The following is a 21,253-nucleotide window of genomic DNA, read 5'->3' as shown; positions in this document are numbered from 1 at the left end:
CCTTTGGGGAAGAGAACTGGAGAAACTGTTTTCACCATTTACCTCTGTACTATTTAATTTTGTTTAAAATTTAACAAATTTTTTAAAATTTAATGTGCATTTTTTTAGGGATGCCTGGGTGGCTCAGTCAGTTAGTTAAGCATCCAACTCTTGATTTCAGCTCAAGTCATGATCTCAGCGTTGTGAAATCGAGCCCCGCAACGGGCTCTGCACTGGGCATGGAGCCTGCTTGGGATTCTCTCTCTCCCTCTGCCCCTGTCCCCCACTCCCACTCTCTAACAAAAAATAATAATAATAATAATAAAATAGATAGTGTGCATTTTTTAAAGTACACTATGACAAGTGTTACTATGAAAGTATGTAACAGATTTCAAAGCTCAAAAGAAGGGGTGTTTAGTCTGCCTGAGAGACTTAGGACAGTCACCAATGGATTTATTTAGAAAGCATTCCAGGCAGCGTTTATGGAATGGGCAAAGGCACAGAGTCAATCAAAAAGATAGGAAGGTTCAGAGCTGCAGCAAATAGAACATAAAGCTTGAGAGTACAGGGGGAGAGTGCCTTAGGGGGGATTTGAATAATCACCAGTCCCTGAAAGCATACACTTCCCTTTGTTACCTTTCCCAAGAAAATAACCAAATTTAGACTTGCATACAGTTTTCGGTATGTTCTGCCTAAAGCTACTGCCCCACTCCAAATCATGACATACTGAAATAAAATACTATAAACCTGCCAGAATATATTCATCAGTTCAAGATGGTACAATCCTGACAGGAGAGTAATCCTAAATTAATTACTTTGATCTCCTATTCTCATCTATCTTCTTTTGATCAGCCCATAAAGCCAAGTTGCAATAAACATAAAAACAATGATAATGCATCAGCTACACACAGGTAATCCCTTGCTTTTCGAAAGTTCGCCTTACACCACTTCTCTTTTACAAAAGATCTATGTTAGTACCTCTTTCCACTAACCGAAGGAAATCCAGAAGATTTTCGCTTTTACAAAAAAAGGTGAAAAGCGAACATAGCATTCAGCATCTGTTTTGCAGCAAGCTCTTAGAAAAGCAGCGCACAGCCCAGCAGTGAGAGTGGCGCCCTTAAGCTCCTTCCCTGGGAACTACACTCAGCATCTCAACATCAAGCTGCCACATCTTTGAACTGTGTACGTGAGCATCTGTGCTTTATCTTGATTTATTTTGTGCATCCATTAGCAAGATGTGTCCTGAGGTAGCAGAAAAGCCTCAGAGAGGTTATTTTTGGGTCCGGAAATGCAGAAAAATTTTCCATATAAATTAATGGTAAATGCTTCTTCACTTTATGCCATGTAAACTTAAAAAGAAGTTTCATAAGAATGTCTACTTTCAGATAGAAGGGGAAACCCATAGCAGTAAATACAAAAAGAAGGTTTCCCTGACCCAGTTTTCAAAAAATTTTGATTGTGGCATTCATAACAAATGTCTCATACATGGTAGAATGAAGAAAGATGATCTAAATCTCAGATATAACTAGATGGCACTACTGCTTTATAATTCTTAGGAATAAATTAAACATTGATGATATACTGATTTCTGACAAAGATAAACTGATTTTTGCATAAGTGTTTCTAATTTCTTGATTTGGGGGCATCAATTAAAAGCAAAGCACGAAGGGCACCTGGGTGGCTCAGCTGGTTAAGCGACTGCCTTCGGCTCAGGTCATGATCCTGGAGTCCCGGGATCGAGTCCCGCATCGGGCTCCCTGCTCAGCGGGGGGGTCTGCTTCTCCCTCTGACCCTCTTCCCTCTCGTGCTCTCTGTCTCTCATTCTCTCTCTCAAATAAATAAATAAAATCTTTAAAAAAAAAAAAAAAGCAAAGCACGAACACTGACACAGTCAAAACTTTATTGATAACAAAGATTTTGTTGCCTTTGCACCCTTATTTGCAAAAGCTAAGCAAAGTCCTCTTCAGGCCACAAGTAGCAAAAATACTTTTAACTATATTATTAGCTAATATTTATTGAGTGCATACTATGTGCACTTACTGAACTATTTTATGCCCATTAAAATTCAATGGTCATAATTCAACAAAAAAAAAATCCAATTAAAAATTGGGCAAAAGACTTAATAGACATTTCTCCAGAGAAGATACACAAATAATCAACAAGTGAATAAAAAGATACTCAACATCAGTAGTCACTAAGGAAATGCAAATCAAATTCACAATAAGATATCACTTTACACCTACTAAGACCACTACAATCAAAAGGAAAAATAAAAGGAAAATTCCAAGTATTGCCAAGGATGTGGAGAACTGGATCCCTCAAACATTGCTGCTAGGCATGTAAAATGGTGCAGCCTCTGTGAAAAACAGTATGGTAGTTCCTCAAAAAGTTAAATATGAAAATTCTATATGGGGGTGTCAGTTAAGCAGCCAACTCTTGATTTCAGCTCAGGTTGTAAGATCGACCCCGGAGACCCTCTCCCTCTGCCCCTCCCCCCATCTCTCTCCCTCTTAAAAAAAAAAAAAAAATTCTGTATGACCCAGCAATTCCATTCTCAGCTATAGACCCAAAAGAATTGAAAACAGATAATCAAACCCTGGTATATGAATGTTCATGGCAACATTATTCACAATAGCCAAAAAGTGAGAATGACACAACTGTCCATCAACAGATAAAAGCATAAACAAAATGTGATATATCCATACAAGAGAACTGTATTCAGCTATAAAAATGAATGAAATACTGGTACATGCTACAACATGGATGAACCTCAAAAACATTACGCTAAGTGAAAGATGCCAAACACAAAAGATCATATATTATAGGATTCCATTTATTTGAAACATCCAGAATAGGTAAATTCATAGAGACAAAAAGCACATTGGTGGTTACCAAGAAACACGGCAAGAGGAGAATGAAGAGTGACTGCTTAATGAGCATGAGGTCTCCTTTGGGGGTGAGGCAAAAGTTCTGGAACTAGATAGAGTGATGGCTGTACAACACTGTGAATGCGCTAAATACCACTGAACTGTATACTTTAAAGGGTTAATTTTATGTTATGTGAATTTCACCTAAAAATATCCAACAGTCATGACAACTCTGTTGCCATGGGATTACTACTGCACCAATTTTACAAATTCAGAAACACAGGCTCAGAGAAATTAAAAGATGACCAAGTCCACAGACGGTAGAGGAACAGAGATTCAAAGCTGGATCTATGTGCCAGATTTGTGATCCTTTTTTTGGTGTTGTGTTGACAGAATATAGTCCCTCTCACCAACAATTAATTTTATGCCCAGTTATCTATAATCCAACATATTAGCAACTCCTATGTGATAAAATTAACAGGTTTGCACTCTTAACAAACATGTTATACAGCTTCCCTGTTTTAATAAGAAATTAGAAGAAAAATAATACAACATGGAAATATTATAATTATCAGTATTAGCCTGATCATAACAGACACCATTCAGTAGATCCACATTTCAGGCATCAAAAAGTTCAGCTGCCAAGAAGTTTAATAATATGCTTAGGGCTATTTCACAATGGAAATAATTAGCCAGTAGAGTGTGAAAGGATCATGTGTTCTCAGCTTTACTGCCCAATCAAAAATGTAATCATGTAAAAATTGAATATAATTCTAATCTTATTTAAATATTAAGATTTCAGGTAACAAGTAATCAGGATGAAGGTACCAAATATCCCTTATTTTCAGGAGTTTTTTCCTACTTCTTCAGGTTAGATGCCTAAACAAATTTGGTAATCACTGTTGTTGAACTGTTTCCTGTGCTCCCAAATCACAACAGCATCAAATAAAAATGCCTTGTAGTCTAACTTATAGGATCATCATAACATTTATGTATCAGCAGGCAGACAAATGACAAATATCAACTTTTTTTTAAAATTTTTTTTAAAGAGTTTATTTATTTGACAGAGTGAGAGATAGCGAGAGCAGGAACACAAGCAGGGGGAATGGGAGAGGGAGAAGCAGGCTTCCCACCGAGCAGGGAGCCTGATGCAGGGCTCGATCCCAGGACCCTGGGATCATGACCTGAGCTGAAGGCAGACACTTAATGACTGAGCCACCCAGGCGCCCCCAAATATAAACTTTTAATTTATTTATTTTAGTATATATATTTTTTAGAGAGAGCGCACATGCATGAGAGTGGGGGAGGGAGGAAAAGGGCAGGGAGGACAGGCAGAGGTAAAAGGAGAAAGAGAATCCCAAGCAGGCTCCATGCTCAGTGCGGAGCCCCAACACGGGGCTCGATCTTACAACCCTGAGATCATGACCCAAGCCAAAATCAAGAGACGGACACTTAACCAACTGAGCCATCCAGGTGCCCCAAATATATTAACTTTCAAAAAACCAACATAAAATACAACATTTGCATAGTGACAGAGATGAAAAAAATTACCCAACTAAGCCTTGTTTAAAGCATTGTCAACAAGGAATTAGATAACCATCTCAAGAAACCTAGTGTGTACTGACCAGTAAGATATAACAAAACATCAAGCTTGCATCTAAGCTTTAGCTGATTTAGTCTGCAGTGGTTCTGTATCACTTGCCATTCAGGTACAATACTTTAGCTTCCTGTAATTCCATCTTAGTTATAGATGCATTTCACTGCTTTCATCAAATATGAGAGAGCTTCTCATGATGAGATCCTTATGCTGAGGACTTGTGCAGGATATACAGGTAGGCAATGAAGGCAATTTACTATAAAGATTAAGAGGATGACCAAACAAAGTAAGCAGAGGAGTCACTGCCACTACATGCGGATGCACATTCCAAATCAATGCTAACAGGAGACAACCAGGAAGAGCCAACAGTGAACTGACCACGTTGACACATATCAGAGACCAAGAGGACAATTTATTTTTTTTAAGATTTATTTATTTGAGAGAGAGAGAGCAAGTGAGCACAAGTCGGGGGAGAGGAGGGGTAGAGGGAGAGGGAGAAGTAGACTCCCTGCCGAGCAGGGAGCCAGATGTGGGGTCCGATCCCAGGACCCTGAGATCATGATCTGAACTGATGGCAGACACTTAACCAAATGAGCCACCCAGGCACCCCCCAAGAGGATAACTGAAAGACAAGTATTGCTCTACTACTGATGATAGCCTTAAAACAGCAACAAATAATTTACTGCTGGACATATCACATGTACTCAAGAGAGGAAAGACTGCAAGTTGTACACTTTGGTCTTTCCAGTCCTTTATACAGGTCAATGGGAAGTAACATCACTGGCAGTGTCTTCACTTACCTATCATGACTCATCTAAATCATATAATGGCCTCATCACAAATCTTTTCCTCAGGCCAAATATCCTTTAGCCAATTGTAAACACATACACACACACACACACACAAACACACACACACAAACACACACACTCCACAACTAGTAATCATGTTATTTTGCTAATTAAGTAATATAAAAAATCCCTCCTTCTTACCAGTAATCCAATGTTGTTATTTAGGGTTTGAACTAGTACGAATAGCTACATAACCCCTAACCACAAATTAGTCATAGGATAATGACTACAGAAGTTGCCTTTAAGCTAATAGCTATATCCTCAAACCCTGCAGAATCTATGTAGAAGATGACATATATTTCACGCACCCCCCTACAGACCACTATGGTAGATTTGAACATGGAGAGCAAAATGCCGGCCTCTGACCAATCCTTAATATCCAGTAACTTAAACATAAGTTGTTTACAAACTTTAAATCTTTAGAAATACAGTAACCCTTGAACAACACGGGTTTGAACTGCATCTGTCCACTTATACATGGATTTTTTTCAATAAATACAGTACCGTAAATGTATCTGTTCTTCCTTACGGCCTTCTTTTTTTTTTCTTACGGCCTTCTTAATATTTTCTTTTCTCTAGCTACTTTATCGTAAGAATACAATATATAATACACAGTTAAGTGTTTGGAAAGTCCAAAGTTATACACAAATTTTCCACTGCACAGGGGCCAGTGCCCCTAACTCCCACATTGTTCAAGGGTCAACCCTATTTCAGAACCAACAGACCACCTCCAAGGTAAGTGTGGGCTAACTCTTTTACGAAGCTTCCAGAAAATGGCATGTGAGCCTGAAGTCCCTTTGTAACACAATAATCTCAAGAAGCAAGATGCAGGGATAATTAATATCTTTGTGACATTTAGAAAAAATGAATTGGGAGGTTAGACCTATCCTAAGAGGCAGTCCACTGTCAGTCTGCAGCTATTTCAATCTACTATACTTGGTACATTAGAACTCATATATATATATATTTATATGTGTGTGTATATAAATAAACATATATATACACACATAAATAGAGGAAAAATAGAGTCAAACGACTTGAGCCAATTTTACTTCCTGCATTACAGCTACCTTCTTGAAATATTTAAAGCACATAGCAGGCACTCAAACTTTTTTCAGTGAATGAAGGGATGCACAAGATAAGCAGTAACCAGCAGCTCATACATGTAAAACACTTTTAAATGAAAAAAGCACCCTGGATTTCAAAGGCAGCAAAGTGAACTGAAAATGCTCTATACTACTGACAACATTTTTCAAATACACATACAGATAATGTTTTTAAGATGATTACCCACATTTACAGGTATGACTAGAAAGATCTATATTTAACAAATGGTTCCTTCCACATTGGATATATTTCACACTTTAGAACAGATACTCCCATTTTCTTCATCAGCTGAATTGTCTGAAAGATTTTCAAAAGTACTTTACTGCTAAGTTGAAATGTATTTTAATATGCTTGCCAGATGTCATGATACATAAATATAAATAGGCAGAAGCTAAGAGAGAGCCATGAAAACTAGGTAAATCATTTCCTTTTGAATCACTTCCAGTACAAGTGTCCTACGAACAGTACAGAAAAAGTCAGTACAGGAAACATCACCCCTCAAACATAAGGCCAAGTGCTACTTTCAGGTGAACACAAATAAACCACCACTTAAAAGTAACAATTCCTCACAGGGCACACCTGGGTGACTCAGTCGGTTAAGCGTGCAACTCTTGGTTTCGGCTCAGGTAATGAATGATCTCAGGGTTGTGAGTTGGAGCCCTGAGTCAGGCTCCCCACTCAGCAGATGTCTGCTTGAAAATTCTCTCCCTCTATCCCTCCCCTCCACTTGTGCTCTCTCTCTCTCTAAAATAAATAAATAAATCTTTAAAAGTAACAACACTTCAGGGTGCCTAGGTGCCTCAGTCATTAAGCGTCTGCTTTCAGCTCAGGTCATGATCTCAGGGTCCTGGGATCCAGCCCCATATCGGGCTCCCTGCTCAGCGGGAAGCCTGCTTCTCCCTCTCCCACTCCCCCTGCTTGTGTTCCCTCTCTCACTGTGTCTCTCTCTGTCAAATAAATAAATAAAATCTTTTAAATAAATAAATAAATGTAACAACACTTCCTCAAAAATTAAACAGAATTACCATATGACCCAGAAATCCCACTTCTTAGTATATATTCAAAAAAACTGAAAGCAAGGACTCAAACAGATACTTGTACATCAATGTTCCCAGCAGCATTATTCACAACAGCCAAAAGGTAGAAACGACCCAAGTGTCTAAATAGATAAACAAAATGTGGTATACCCTTACAATGGAATATTATGCAGTCCTAAAAAAGGCATGAAATTCTGACACAAGCTAAAATATTGATGAACCTTAAAGACATCATGCTAAGTGAAATAAGCCCGATACAAATGGTCAAATACTATTATTCTGCTTATATGAGATTCCTAGAGTAGTCATTTCATAGAGACAGCGGAACGGCTGAGGGAAGAGAGGAATGGGGAGTTATTGACAGTTTCAGTTTGGGAAGATTAAAATGTTCTGGAGATGGATGGTGGTGATGGCTGTATAACAATGTGAAGGTACTTAATACCACTGTACTTAATGTTTAAATGGTAAACTTACGTTATCTATATTTTACCACAACTTTTTAAAAGTAACCAAGCAAGAATGATGGTCAAACCTTTGTGGCAAAAATATATCAAGAAAAGTGGTAAGAGTCTGTAACAGGCAGGGCGCCTGGGTGGCTCAGTCGGTTAAGCGACTGCCTTCGGCTCAGGTCATGATCCTGGAGTCCCGGGATCGAGTCCCGCATCGGGCTCCCTGCTCAGCAGGGAGTCTGCTTCTCCCTCTGACCCTCCCCTCTCTCATGCTCTCTCTATCTCATTCTCTCTCTCAAATTAATAAATAAAATCTTTAAAAAAAAAAAAAAAAGAGTCTGTAACAGGCATGCTTCACGTCATCCTCCAGAGCCTAGATGACTTACCTGAAAGTAAAGACCTCAGAATAGGAGGGATGGACATGCCATTTTCATGTTGCTACAGATTTACACCAAGCAACTGAGGAAGATGAATTCTATTCTACAGGAGGTCATTTACTAAATAATGAATGGGCTCCCCTTCCCAACAATTAAATCAGAAAAAACAAAGGTCTTCCTTCCAGTCTCCAATGGAAATAACAATATTGAAATAATCAGTTGTACTAAAAAGCAGCAGAGTGGATCCTAAAGACTGACTTAAAGTTCCCGTGTTTAATATTGTAGCTCTATAATGGGAAACAGCAAGCAGCAATAATAATAATATATACAAACTTCCTTCACTGCTTTTATTAAGTGATTTGTACAAGTTACCTAACCTTTCTGAGCTTCATCTGAAAAATAGGGATAATGCTTACATCTACCTTGTAAGGGTTGTTTGAAGATCTTATGAAGTGATATATATAAAACACTGAGTTCAGTGCCTAGAATACATAAATGCTCAACAAATAAAAATTCCCTCCCCTCCTGCCATGCACTAGTATCTGAGGCCCTTTGCCACTCCTGGATCAAACCCCCCAGCGCTATGCTGATGTTTTGGCCAGCAACCTATGGCTCCTCCCTCAGGCCCCAGCTGTTTCTCTCAGTTCTATTTGTTTCACTCCTGGTTTCTAAGAGGATCCTGTCTATATTTAGAGATAATGCCCGTACCAACTGTGGACTCAACAGGTGCTTGGGAGGGCACTTGAGCTCTCAGCAGTTTTCGATTGTTTTCAGAGTTAATTGGTTCTGACTCCACAACTGGCTGCCTTGACTTCTACAAGGAAGAGCGCCACCTAGGCACAGTACTCAGCAGTACACTAGACTAAACGGAAAATTAAGTGTTCACAGATCAAACCTTTAGCAAGATTAGCTCTACTATCCCGACCCCAGAAGATGTGTTAAATCACAGGAGCAATAAACATTTATAAACTCTACAGATGTAGCCCACTAACCCAATATTCATCTAAATCACCATTATCAGGGCGCCTGGGTGGCTCAGTGGGTTAAGCATCTGCCTTCAGCTCAGGTCATGATCCCAGGGTCCTGGGATCCAGCCAGGAGTTGGGATCCCCACTGAGCGGGGAGCCTACTTCTCCCTCTGCCCCTCCACCTGCTCATGCTCCCTCTCCCCCTCCTCTCTCTCAAATAAATAAAATCTTTACTAAATAAATAAATAAATCACCATTATCATATCAGACCCAAGTTTCAACCAATTCATGATGCCTGTACTACAACCAAGATTAGGAGGAGGGATACAGCAGGTACAACAACCAGGCAGTGAAGATTTAAAGAAGGCATCCAACAGAGCTGGGTCCGAATGTGGCTTTAGTTACTACCTCTGTGACCCTAGTAAATTATTTAAACTCTTAATTATAAAATAGGAGAGAACTGTGAGGATTAAGTTAAATGAGATAATGCATGCAAAACAAACTTAGCACCTTGCCTAGTCCACTGTAGGAGGTCAATAAAGAGCCACATCATCACTAGTGAAGACACTCCTTGCTTTGTTCAGTTTTTGTAAGATATACGAAAAGTGACACTTTAGATCATTACATTTGGATCTTTATAAAGTAGTCTAATGCTACCATCCAAGACCTAGCCGGAAATATAAATGGATAAATTCCCAGAAATCTTAGGTGAGTCAGCAAAACTTAATACCCAATAAATAAAAAGATTATAACACTATTTATGAACACTTAATGGTAACTACAATTTCAAAGCCGGCAATCTTGTGTCTAGTACCACTCAATATTTGGTCTGGAAATCCAAGTATCAAGGAGATCAATGCAAAGATCATAACCCCAGAAATACTTTCCCACAGTATTTTCAAATCACCTTTATTCAAACTGGAAGGTATAAAGCAACCTGATAATTTGATATCAGCATCAAGAATTTCTTGAGGCAGAACCCAAACTCTCCCAGGAGCATAAAACCAGTAGCAGATGGTACATGAACATTTCTCAGTGAGAAACTACAATTCTAACAAAGTATAGATAACTTCGATTTTATCAAGGCTATTCATCACCTTTTAGTCTAAATGAAAACAAACTCTTGGTTCTCCCCCCAAACACCCTAAACTCTGCATTATCACTGACCTAACTCAAAGCAAGATGCCTACTGTTGGTGATATGTTCTCCCCTGCTTCATTAACCACAGGTAAATTACATACAGTAACCTGATGATCATAGGAGAAATAAATACTACAGGCATGCTTCATCAATGAAACGGACTATAAATGATAACCGAATTATTAAAAGAACAGCTTGTACTGCTCAGCAGAGGGACCAACCTGAGAAAGATCCACCTTCCAAAAGAACCCAATCATCCTGAATAAGAAGATGCCACTGTAGTCCACCTACCCTATACTCTCAAACAAGATCTACCCTTCCGCTTTAATTCAAGCCCAAACCACATCTATTTTATTTCTCTGCTACCCTTTCCCTTATTTTCTCTCCGTCCTCCCCTCCCCATTCCAAAAATGCCTTTCTATCTCTTTATTTTTCAATTCCCACTTTGCCCCCAAATCCTGAGGACCTCGGACACCCACGCAGATGACCTTACGCATCCCCACTGCATTCCCAATTCATTGTACTTCTCATCCCAAATGACCCATTCTTTCATTCCTTTCGATCTCTCGTTGTTTCTCAAAATCCAATACCCCACACACGCTCACACCAGTGTCCCCCCTTACTCCATTGTTTCCCCGGCCTGTGCCTCTGGAAACCCCCCCCAACTCGGATCCGTGTGTTTCGGTCCGCCCCACTGACCCTCGAAGCCTTTCACCATCTGGGTACTCCAGATCCCAAAGGGCTCAAGTCGCTCTCCTCTCCACACCCCAACCCCCAACAACTACCCCCTCCCCCGTGCCCTCCCTCAGCCCGCTCTCTTGCACCTTTGTGTCCCCCTTGTTCCCCACCAACCCCTCCACCCAGTACCCTCAGCCTCACCTACCCAGGGCCCCCGCAGTCGCCGCGTCCCCCCAGTTCCGGGCTCTGCGTCCCGGACGCTCCAGGGTCTGAGAAGAGGAAAGGAGCTCCTCCGCCTCCTTCTCCTCCTCTTCTAGAGCGGCCGCCGTCGCCGCCGCGCTCCTCCCCCAGCTCTCCCAGAGCCGGACGCCGCCCCGCCCCCACCGCCCCTTTCCCCGCTTCGGCCGGGCGGCGGGCTGGGGATCGCAGCGGCGGCTGGGGGCCGGAGTGCCAGCGGAACCACACCGACCTCGCCGGGGCTCGCGCTGTTCGCCCCGCCCCGGAGCCCGCTCGGGCGCGTGCGCGCCAGCCAGCCAGCGCACAGGGCGCGTGCTCGCGCCGGCGCGAACCCGGCGCGCCGAGCTCGAGGCCGTTGCAGCCAACCCGCGCGCGAAGGCCGGGGCGCTAGGCGGCCCGCGCACCGGGGATCTGTGAGTGGAGAGACGCGGGGCGGGAGGAGGGCTCCAGTCGTCGGGTTACAGCTCCTCTCGTGACCCCGTCCCTCGCGCCTCTCACCGCCCGCCGGGTTGCGCGCCTGAGTTGAGGGAGCTCGGGCGTCGCCAGGAATTGGGAATAACGAGGAAGAGTAGGGATTGGAGGAGTGGGTCGGGAACAAACTAGATGGGAGTGGGGACAGGTGAGACAAGAGCTCGTGCCCACGTGCAGAACAGCCCAGGCCCAGAAAGAGCGGGGCGGCGTGAGGAGGGGGAACAGCGCGCTCGGGGAGTGGAGGGCCCGAGCTGGAACTGCCGGAAAGAGCCGAAACTCCCCCGGAGATTGCCGAAGGCGGACGCCTCGAGGGGAGCCTCGCGAAGAGCTTTAATCTCTAGGTCCCTGGAGGGACCGGCTGTCTCCAAGCGGCCTTCCCTTTCGCGGCTCATGACCCCGCCCCTCGCCTTACCCTCTTCCCCGACCCAAGTTAGACTCCAAAAGGCCATTTCAGAGCCACCGACTTCGGGAAACTCCCGGACGTCCGGACTTCGCGACCGCTCAGCTTTCTGGGAGTCGGCAGAGGCCGGTGCGGGGTCGGGGGCAGGATAACCTCTAGAACCACTTGAGGGTTCTCTACCACGTCCGCCAGACACAGTGCCCAAGCCCGTTTCTGAGTCGGTTTTCTGGTCTGCTCAGCTGTCTGCATCCCTCCATGCGGCTGTGGGCAGTCGGGCCGCCGGTGAATCTTTATGTTAAATACTCCTCTTGCTTGGTGATCAGATTCCCAACCTCCCCAGGGCCAGAACCATCTCCAGTATCAGCGCACCTTTCTAGCCAGTGTCGGGCATGTGTGAAATACTCACCCCACCGTCAACTGCTTAGTGGTCGATTAGGAGCGGCCAGAGGTTGGGGATTTAGATAGTTAACGCTGAAAAGATTAATCAGAATCTGTCCCCATGTTCTTAGCTTTTGAGGCCAAAGCATAAGGGGCTCTGGACTGGCATCAGCGACAAGCCTGAAAGTGTACATGAGTGTGTATAGCTAGACACCACAGGCACATGTTTGTTTTCCACGCTTTTGCTAGCTATTGAAGTCCCAGTACCTGTAATGGAGTAAGATCTCTCTGAAGTTATCTGGTCCTTTGTGTTTAACTTTGCATGAGTTTGGAGAGTCGAAACACCCTGGAGCCCACTGACCCCTGGTTAATAATGCCTGATCTAATCCAACCATATCATTTACACATCTAAAGAAACAGAATACAAGGTCATCCAGCTGGTTAGGGCACTCTATCATATGTTGCTTACTACTGGATCTTTTCTCAGATTCAAATACATGCTTACTATTGAATATTTTCTCAAAGATTCAAATAGAAGCAAACTGTCCAAATATCGGCTCTCTTTTCATTTACTAAATTCCTAAGTACCCAGTGAGAGGTAGGCATTGTTTTAGGTTTTGGGTCACTTACAAAGAAGACTAAAACAAGATTATCCCCAAGGAGAGTATCCAATTGTAAAGGAGGATAGAAGCTATTAAATAATTAACTAAAATAGCATGTAGTAAGTGTTGAAACAGAAAAGTGCAAAGTGGTGTAGGAACACAGGGATGAATGACTAATTCTTCCACAATTTCTCTTCCTTCCCGTACAGAGTAGAGATGGGATGATACGGCCCTGGTTAATGGAAAACTTCATGCTGAAGAATGGGACCTGAACCAATAGGATTTAAGATCTTTTCCGTAATGACAGATTTCACCTACCAAAAGTTGTTTGGGAAACACCTTCATTATAGGGCCTGTTATTGCTGCAAAACCAATGTAGTTTCTTTGGGAGGAAAATAAAGTCTATTCTTGGAAATCTTATAGTGTTGGGAAAGACATTTGATGCCTTTCCTGAGAGCCAGTGGTCTAATGGGAGACAGTTTTTATATGTGGATATCCCATATGTAGATATGTGGAAGGGAGGTGAATTAAAGAGCATACCTAGGCACAATGTATGAGAGTTGTAAAAACATGACTGGAAATCTAATGCTATGAAGAATATCATATTTAACAGGTCTCTAAGGGAGAGTTCTGAATGTGGTCAAAAGGAACATTTTGCTAAGTCCCTGGGGAGGCAGCAGGTGCCTTCAAAAAAGAATTTTGTGTGTGTGTGTTTGTTTTTTCTAGCCATGGCCTTGTTCTGTTCTTTCATTTGGGACAAATTCCTCTGCAAAAAAGAATTTTACTCAAAAAATAATAGTCCTTCAAGGAGGGTGTGTCACATATATGACTTGCTAAGTGAGGTTTGCAAGAGGGATCCTGCAGCTCATGGACCACCTTCACCCATTTTCCATGCTGTACTCTCCTCTCTCCAAAAAGACACTGAATAAATGCTTCAAAAATATCTTTCGGACCTAAATTATGAAGATTAATTTTATCATTGTTCTTTACATATACATTTTCTATTTCATATGCCATACTTCACAATAAAACAGTGATAATTACCTGCTTTGAAATGATTGCAAATTATTTAAAGTCTATCTACTAATTATACTGGAGGACAAGAAATGCTGTAATAAAGTCAACATATAATACTTGTGACATACTTTGAAGAAAAAGAAAAAATAACCAAATTTCTGAAATGATTAAAGTAACTGCTAAGGACTACAGAAGATCATTTTGAAATAACACCCATATGTCTCAGTTCAGCCTTAAGGGAATTAATTTATCCCAGGTTACCTAATGACTTAGTGGCAAAATTAGAACTAAAGATAAATCATGACATAATCTTCACCTTGGCAGATATATTTTGCAAATACTAGTAAGACCTAATTTGATATGTTTGAAATAGACCCTGGAGGTCAGAATTTTTCCTCATATGTTTGTTTGAGTTGACTTTTTGTATCTGAAGTGATTGATTGCCAGATTCTATATTTTCATTAGGAAAAAAGGTCTGAATTTAGTCTGAGAGACAAAAATTCTACTCATTATCTTGAAGACGATAATGAATGACTGTGATTAAGGACTATGATCTTCTAGAAGTCTCTGTTGTCTGAATTTGAAGCTCCAAACCATGATAGGCACGAAGACCACCAGAGAACATCTCATAAGGGTGTACTTTTCCCTTTGATTGCCCCACCTCTAATACCTAAGAATATTCACATGAATAGTCCAAACTGTGTATCTTAGAAAATTCATTTCATGGAAATTCAAATAGTTCTGAAAAAACTATCCCAGTTCCAAATAAATTTGGGTAACACTGTGTAAAATAAAGTTGAACTGGTTTCTTTACTTCCCAGAGTATTTAATATGGTAATGTGCTTTGTTAATAATTAAATGAATGCACTATATAGTATGCAGCTTTCCCCCAAGGAAACTTTTTCTTCCTAAGAGACTTCTGTATGGGATTCTTGTTTCTTTGAGCATTCATTTTCTAAAGTTCTATTAAGGGGCACCTGGGTGGCTCAGCCGGTTAAGCCGCTGTTTTCAGCTCAGGTTATGATCTCAGGGTCCTGGGATCGAGCCCCACATCAGACTCTCTGCTCAATGGGGAGCCTGCTTCTTCCTCTCCCTCTCCTGCTCCCCCAGCTTGTGCTCTCTCACTCTCTGTCAAATAAATAAATAAAATCCTTAAAAAAATAAAAAACAAAGTTCTATTAAAGGGGTTTGTTTAGGGGCGTCTGGGTGGCTCAGTCGTTGCGCATCCGCTTTCGCCTCAGGTCATGATCTCAGGGTCCTGGGCTCGAGCCTCGCATCCGGCTCCCTGCTCCTCAGGAAGCCTGCTTCTCCCTCTCCCACTCCCCCAGCTTGTGTTTCCTCTCTCGCTGTGTCTCTCTCTGTCAAATTAATAAATAAAATCTTAAAAAAAAAATAATAAATAAAAAAAGGGGTTTGTTTAGGTTATTAGGTTAGCATTTCTCATTTTACAGATAACAAAACTGAGGTCCAAAGACATGAGTCACAGACAAATTCAGTTGTGTATCAGATGTTTATGGCTGGGGCTGACCTTAAATTATCAAAGGTTGAATTGTTACATCACAAAATTAGTGGCAATGTCAAAACAAAAACTCATATTTGAAACACTCAGTTCAGCAAAAGTGCCTTATAAGTTCACTAAAAACTTGAATTTGACATTTTTTAAAAAGATTTTATTTAAAGAAAAGAAAAGATGGGCACCTGAGTGGTTCAGTCAGTTGTACGTCCAACTCCTGATTTCAGGTCAGGTCATGATCCCAGGGCCTTGAGATGGAGCCCCATGTTACCTGCCTCGCTGAGCGGGGAGTCGGCTTGAGATTCTCTCTCTCTTTTTTTTTAAGATGTTACTTTTTAAGAGAGAGAGAGTGAGCGAGCAGGGGTAGGGGCAGAGAGAGAACCCCAAGCCGACTCCACACTGAGTGCAGAGCCCCACATGGGGCTCGACCCCACAACCCTGAGATCATGACCTGAGCCAAAAGCAAAAGCCCAACTGACTAAGCCACCCAGATGCCCCAAAAGATTTTATTTTTTAAGTAATCTCTTCACCCAACATGGGGCTGGAATTTACAACCCTGAGATCAAGCGTCACATGGATTATCAACTAAGCCAGGGGCCCGGAATTTGATCTTTAGTCACTTTGTTTCTATGTGTGAGACTTATAACTAACACTGCTTTACTGTACCTTCATTCATGGAATTTAAGCGTGCTCTTTCATTTATACAGTCTGTGACCATTGTTTGAAAAATTGATAATGCTGGGTGGCTCATTTAAGCATCTGCCTCCAGCTCAGGTCATGATCCCAGGGTCCTGGGACCAAGCCTGCTTCAGGCTCCCTGCTCAGCAGGGGGCCTGCTTCTCCCTCTCTTTCTGACCCTCCCTCTGCTTGTGTGCTCAGGCGCACTCTCTCTCATGCTCTCTCTCAAATAAAGAAATAAAATCTTTTAAAAAATTGATAATGTCTACCCTCTGTAAAATGTTTTATGGTTTATAAAGTGTTCTCAACACATTGTCTCATTTGATTGTCTCAACATCCCTGTGATATAGGCATTATTATCCCCATGTAACAAATGAGAAAGCGGAGGCTTTAAATTGTTAAATAACATGCCCTGTTGTTTGCATTGTTAAATGTCCTGTTATTTGCATGGAGAGAAGACAGTCCCTGCCCTCAAGGGGCTTTGCTATAGTTAAGGAGACAAGACTTACAAACAGGAGACAGAATGATTATATGGCAACATGTAAGAAAATGCTTGATAGAATGGTCCAAACTAGACAAGAATGCTGAAGGAACTCAACGGGGAAAGATTACTGGAGATGGAATTAATCAGTGAAGGCATCATTTAGGAATAAACCTTAAGCTGGATGTAAAAGAAGTGTAAAGATTTGGATTAGCAGGGAGGAAAAATAGTTACAGGAAAGAAGAGTGACATTAGCCAAGGGATGAACATGAGAACAAGGAATGCACTGATAAGAAAAGAATTAGAGTTGGAAGGGAGATGGGTCTAAAATGATCAGTCTCCTGACTGTGCAAGAAAAGTCAACTGCTGAGAGGCAATGAATTCCCAGTCACTGAATATAAATAATATGGCACCATGTGCCCAGATGGAGCAGCTATTTGCTTGCCAATCCAAATTACACAGAAAAGCAATAAATTTACATTCTCTGCCATGGACCCCAGGAGTGAAAAGAAAGTATCAAGAGAAGCCAAATCCAAACTGGTGGTTATGGGTATGGAGGGAGAGGTAAAGGAGTAACAATGAGCCTCACTGCCCTCAGACCTATGCCTTGGAAACATATGAATAGAAGACATTTATTTATATTTCCCCCGTACCCTACCTGTTCCTTTCTTTATACTAATTCATCTGAAAGGTGCCTGACCTATTGATGCTAGGAAAAATGTCCCTTCAGGTGGTGCTTGCAAGCCAGGTTCTTGTGCTAACTCAGTCACTGCCCAGAGGACAATGTTCCCCACAACTTTTCCCAGCCCAGAAATGGGACTAAGGTCGGGTACAGAATGGATTTAAAATGATTCCCTTCCAACTTTCCCACACAGGGCACTGCTGAAACTTGTCAGTGAGGTTTAAATCCAGAAAAATCAAAGGTGACGATAGAAGTTGTAATCGTTTGCAAATAAGCAAATATGGGCTATGGAAAGGGTGGATGAGAGGTGAGGAGAAAGAAGAGAATTGGGAAGAAAAGGAAAATGAAAATAAAGAGAGCAACAAATTATTGAAATGAAGTCCCTTTCAGCAGGACCCTATGTAAATTTTTTCCTTTTGTTGTTCAAAATCCACCTTAACAAAACAAATGAACGAAACCAGGTAGTTGAACATGTTCCAATCTTTTACAGCGACCAAGAGAAAGATGGAAAGGAACATGAAGAGAAACCAAGAAATCAGCTTCTCAGGGTGTGAACTTCAAAAGCCAAAAACTCAGTGGCATGAAATGTGTATTCAAGCAAAGCTCTCACATGAGACAGACTGCCCCAGAGTCCCCCAGGAGATCAAATGACATTTAGGAAACATGCTTCATTTGGAGCTTGCCCCGAACAACACCCAAATCCAACTTCACAGTTGCTCTTTCCTTCCCAACAAAAGGGGAGGACTGAATTATGGTAATGAACCTGCTAAAGTGGTACCACGAACAGATCCTTAAAAAAAAGTGAAGGGACCTATTTGACCCTTGCGACAGCCTTAAGGCGCCATCTGCAGTTCTTAGCTAAGACTGCAATAAACCCAAAGTTCCGGCTAGCTTGTTAGAACACCTACCGGTAAAGAAAAGAGAAAACAAAGAAATACTAAATTCAAGTCAGGGAGTCCTAAAAAGCCTCCTGGGTCCTAGAGTAGTTGCAAGCATAGCTTTAAGACACAGTGCCTAGAAAAAGATCTAAGGGCCTTAGTTGGCTATAAGCTCAATGAGCAACCAAAAAAAGCTAATAAATTCTTAGACTGCTTGATTTAAAGGATGATATATTGTCCAGACCATGAGAACTTAATAGCCCCACAGTACTCCGTTCTGTCTGAACACATCTGAGAATTGCATTTAGTTCTGGGCACAATTTAAGAGCAATATTGACAAGACCTATAAAAATGTTCATACCCTTTGACCCAGTAATCCCACCCATGGGAATTTATTCTGAAATAATTCAAGAGAATAGATGAATTAGAAACATGAAGATATCGATACAGCATTCTTTATAACAACAAAAATATATATATTAATAGCCTAAATGTCTCCCAAAAAGGGAATATTATACAGCATTAAAATATAATGATATGCTATTTGAAAAAATAGAACAAGAAACATAGAATGAGGGGCGCCTGGGTGGCTCAGTTGGTTAAGCGACTGCCTTCGGCTCAGGTCATGATCCTGGAGTCCCGGGATCGAGTCCCGCATCGGGCTCCCTGCTCGGCAGGGAGTCTGCTTTTCCCTCTGACCCTCATGATCTCTCTATCTCATTCTCTCTCCCAAATAAATAAATAAAATCTTAAAAAAAAAAAGAAACATAGAATGATAATGCATGCTACAATATGGATGAATCTTGAAAACACTATGCTAAGTGGAAAAAAAAGCCAGACACAAAAGGAGACGTTGTATGATTCCATTTGTATAACGTGTCCAGTATAGGCAAATCTATAGAGACAGAAAGTCTTAGTGGTTGCTAGGGGCTAGGGGAGGGGAGAACAGAGAGTGATCACTAATGGGTACGGGGTTTGTTTTGGGGAAGGCAAAAACGTCTGGAATTAGATAGTGGTGATGGTTGCACAACCTTATGAATATACTAAAAACCACTAAACTGTATACATTAAAAGGATGAATATTGTGGTATGTGAATTACATCTCAATTAAATATATGTATGTCTTCACAGTAATATATATATACACATATATATGCCTTCATAAGAATATATAAAATGCGTGTGACTCAGTGAGGGGGAAAAAGCCATACCAAATTGTGTCCTTGATATGATTCAATTATGTAAAAATTAATTATGTACATTTATGGATGAGGACTAGAATAGAACTTGAATACATGAAAACAGTTTAATGTAGGTGAATTTTTTTGTGGGGGGGGGGTGGGTGGGTGGCCTTAATATGGTTCTTCAAGCAACTAAATATTTTATTTTCTTCCCGACAGTGTCCACAAGAGGGCAGACAGAAGATGACAAAACAGAATCATTCAGCACAAGCCTCAGCTGAAAAGTTAAGAACCCAGCATCCAGTGTGGAAAGCAATATCTAAGGTCATCTAAGTCTGGCTTCCTCATATTACGAAGGAAAAACTGAGGCTCAGAGTGGTAAAGCAGTAGGCTTTTCCCACAAGAGGTGGAGGGAGCAGCCCATCACCTCACTTCTCCGTCTCTTTCTACTAAACTACAGCGCTTCCGCAAACAAGGCAATGTTTTAGCTGGAAAAGGGAAGATTTAGAGGGATAGGAGATGAAGGGCAGGTTCTTATCAGGAAAGGGTTTTTTGTTGGGTTTTGTTCTTTGTAACAAGAGATGGCAGATCTAGAAAGAAATTACAGGGAAGCAAATTTCAGTCCAGTAAAAGAACTTAACAATTAAGGATGCCCAAAAGGTGAAACAGGGAGCAGATTTCCAACTGAAGCGAAAGCTGAAATGGAAATCTTTGAGGAAAGCTGTTCTCAAGATTCTGCACTGAACGAGCACTTGGCATAGAGGCCTTCTCAATTCCTTTCCAACTCTTTAAAGGGTCTATACATTTTTTTATTTGTGGGAATGGGAGAATATGAAATCATTGAATTTCGTTAAATCTGCTCAGGTAGAGAATAAGGGAGACCTCACACTTGCTAATGTCTTAGGTTTATATAAATATGTAATTGTTTTATAATGAATTTCTACTTTCAGCTGATTTTTGCTATGTCAGGTGCTTTGGGAAGCACATCCCCAGAAAGGTCTCTTAGTGATTATAATGTCCCAGCGTTGGTGGCAAAAGCAGAATTCCCTTCCAGAAGTTCTCAAGTCACATGATTTTGTACCATTTCTTTCTTTTCAAAAAATGGCTGGGCTACACCATTGGCTATTAGGCATATGAACAGATGTCCCCGGAGTCGGGGGAGGGGAGAGGCGCAGGCAGTTTAATCCTGGTAAGGACTCAATTTCAGTACCTGTTCACAGGCCAGGACAAGAAGGAAGATGAAATCTAAATATGGTTTAACCAGTCTTTCCTACTAAGAGGTAAACATTCTTTGACCTCTTTCTCACTTCTCACCTAGTGCCCCAGCCCATGCCCACAAAAATTTCTCCTGTGCAAAACAAATCCACACTAAAGTGACCAGTGTGGCCTGGCTAAGAGTTGGGTGTGAGACCACCATGCTGTAGCACCTCAGAGAGTGTAACTACCTCTCTGTTCTGCATAGAAGGACTGAGACTCCAGATGTTGGGGAATAGCCTCCCTAATCGAAATGAATCTGCCAAAGGATGACAAGAGATTTCTGCAAGGAGAATCTGCAGGTGAAAAGGGCCATCTTCCTAGCAGTTCCCCAGCTTCTTCCCAGAGATGCATCTTACCCTCAGAGTTGTCTCATTCTGAGGACTTCTGCTATCACAACTGGCCCAGATGAGCTCTACCCCATTTTACAA

General features: G+C 41.5%; 1 protein-coding gene across 6 annotated transcripts in view; it reads right to left on the bottom strand.

The window, feature by feature from the left end:
• The window catches only part of SPATS2 (spermatogenesis associated serine rich 2), a 141,614-nt gene extending 129,344 nt beyond the window's left edge, over nt 1–12,270 (bottom strand). For 3 of the 6 annotated variants that reach the window (XM_031023700.2, XM_081821620.1, XM_006729246.3), the window contains exon 1: nt 11,256–11,522. The gene's annotated coding sequence lies outside the window, so the exon portion shown is untranslated. Of the gene's footprint in view, nt 1–11,251; nt 11,523–12,170 lie in introns of those variants that run through there. The other 3 variants (XM_081821618.1, XM_081821617.1, XM_031023702.2) reach the window with 3 other exon arrangements.
• Nucleotides 12,271–21,253: the final 8,983 nt, after the last annotated feature.

This window comes from Leptonychotes weddellii, chromosome 5 (genome assembly GCF_054177405.1).
Source record: "Leptonychotes weddellii isolate Sample4059 chromosome 5, ASM5417740v2, whole genome shotgun sequence".
NCBI lineage: Eukaryota > Metazoa > Chordata > Mammalia > Carnivora > Phocidae > Leptonychotes > Leptonychotes weddellii.
This window is presented reverse-complemented; position numbering and strand designations above follow the sequence as displayed.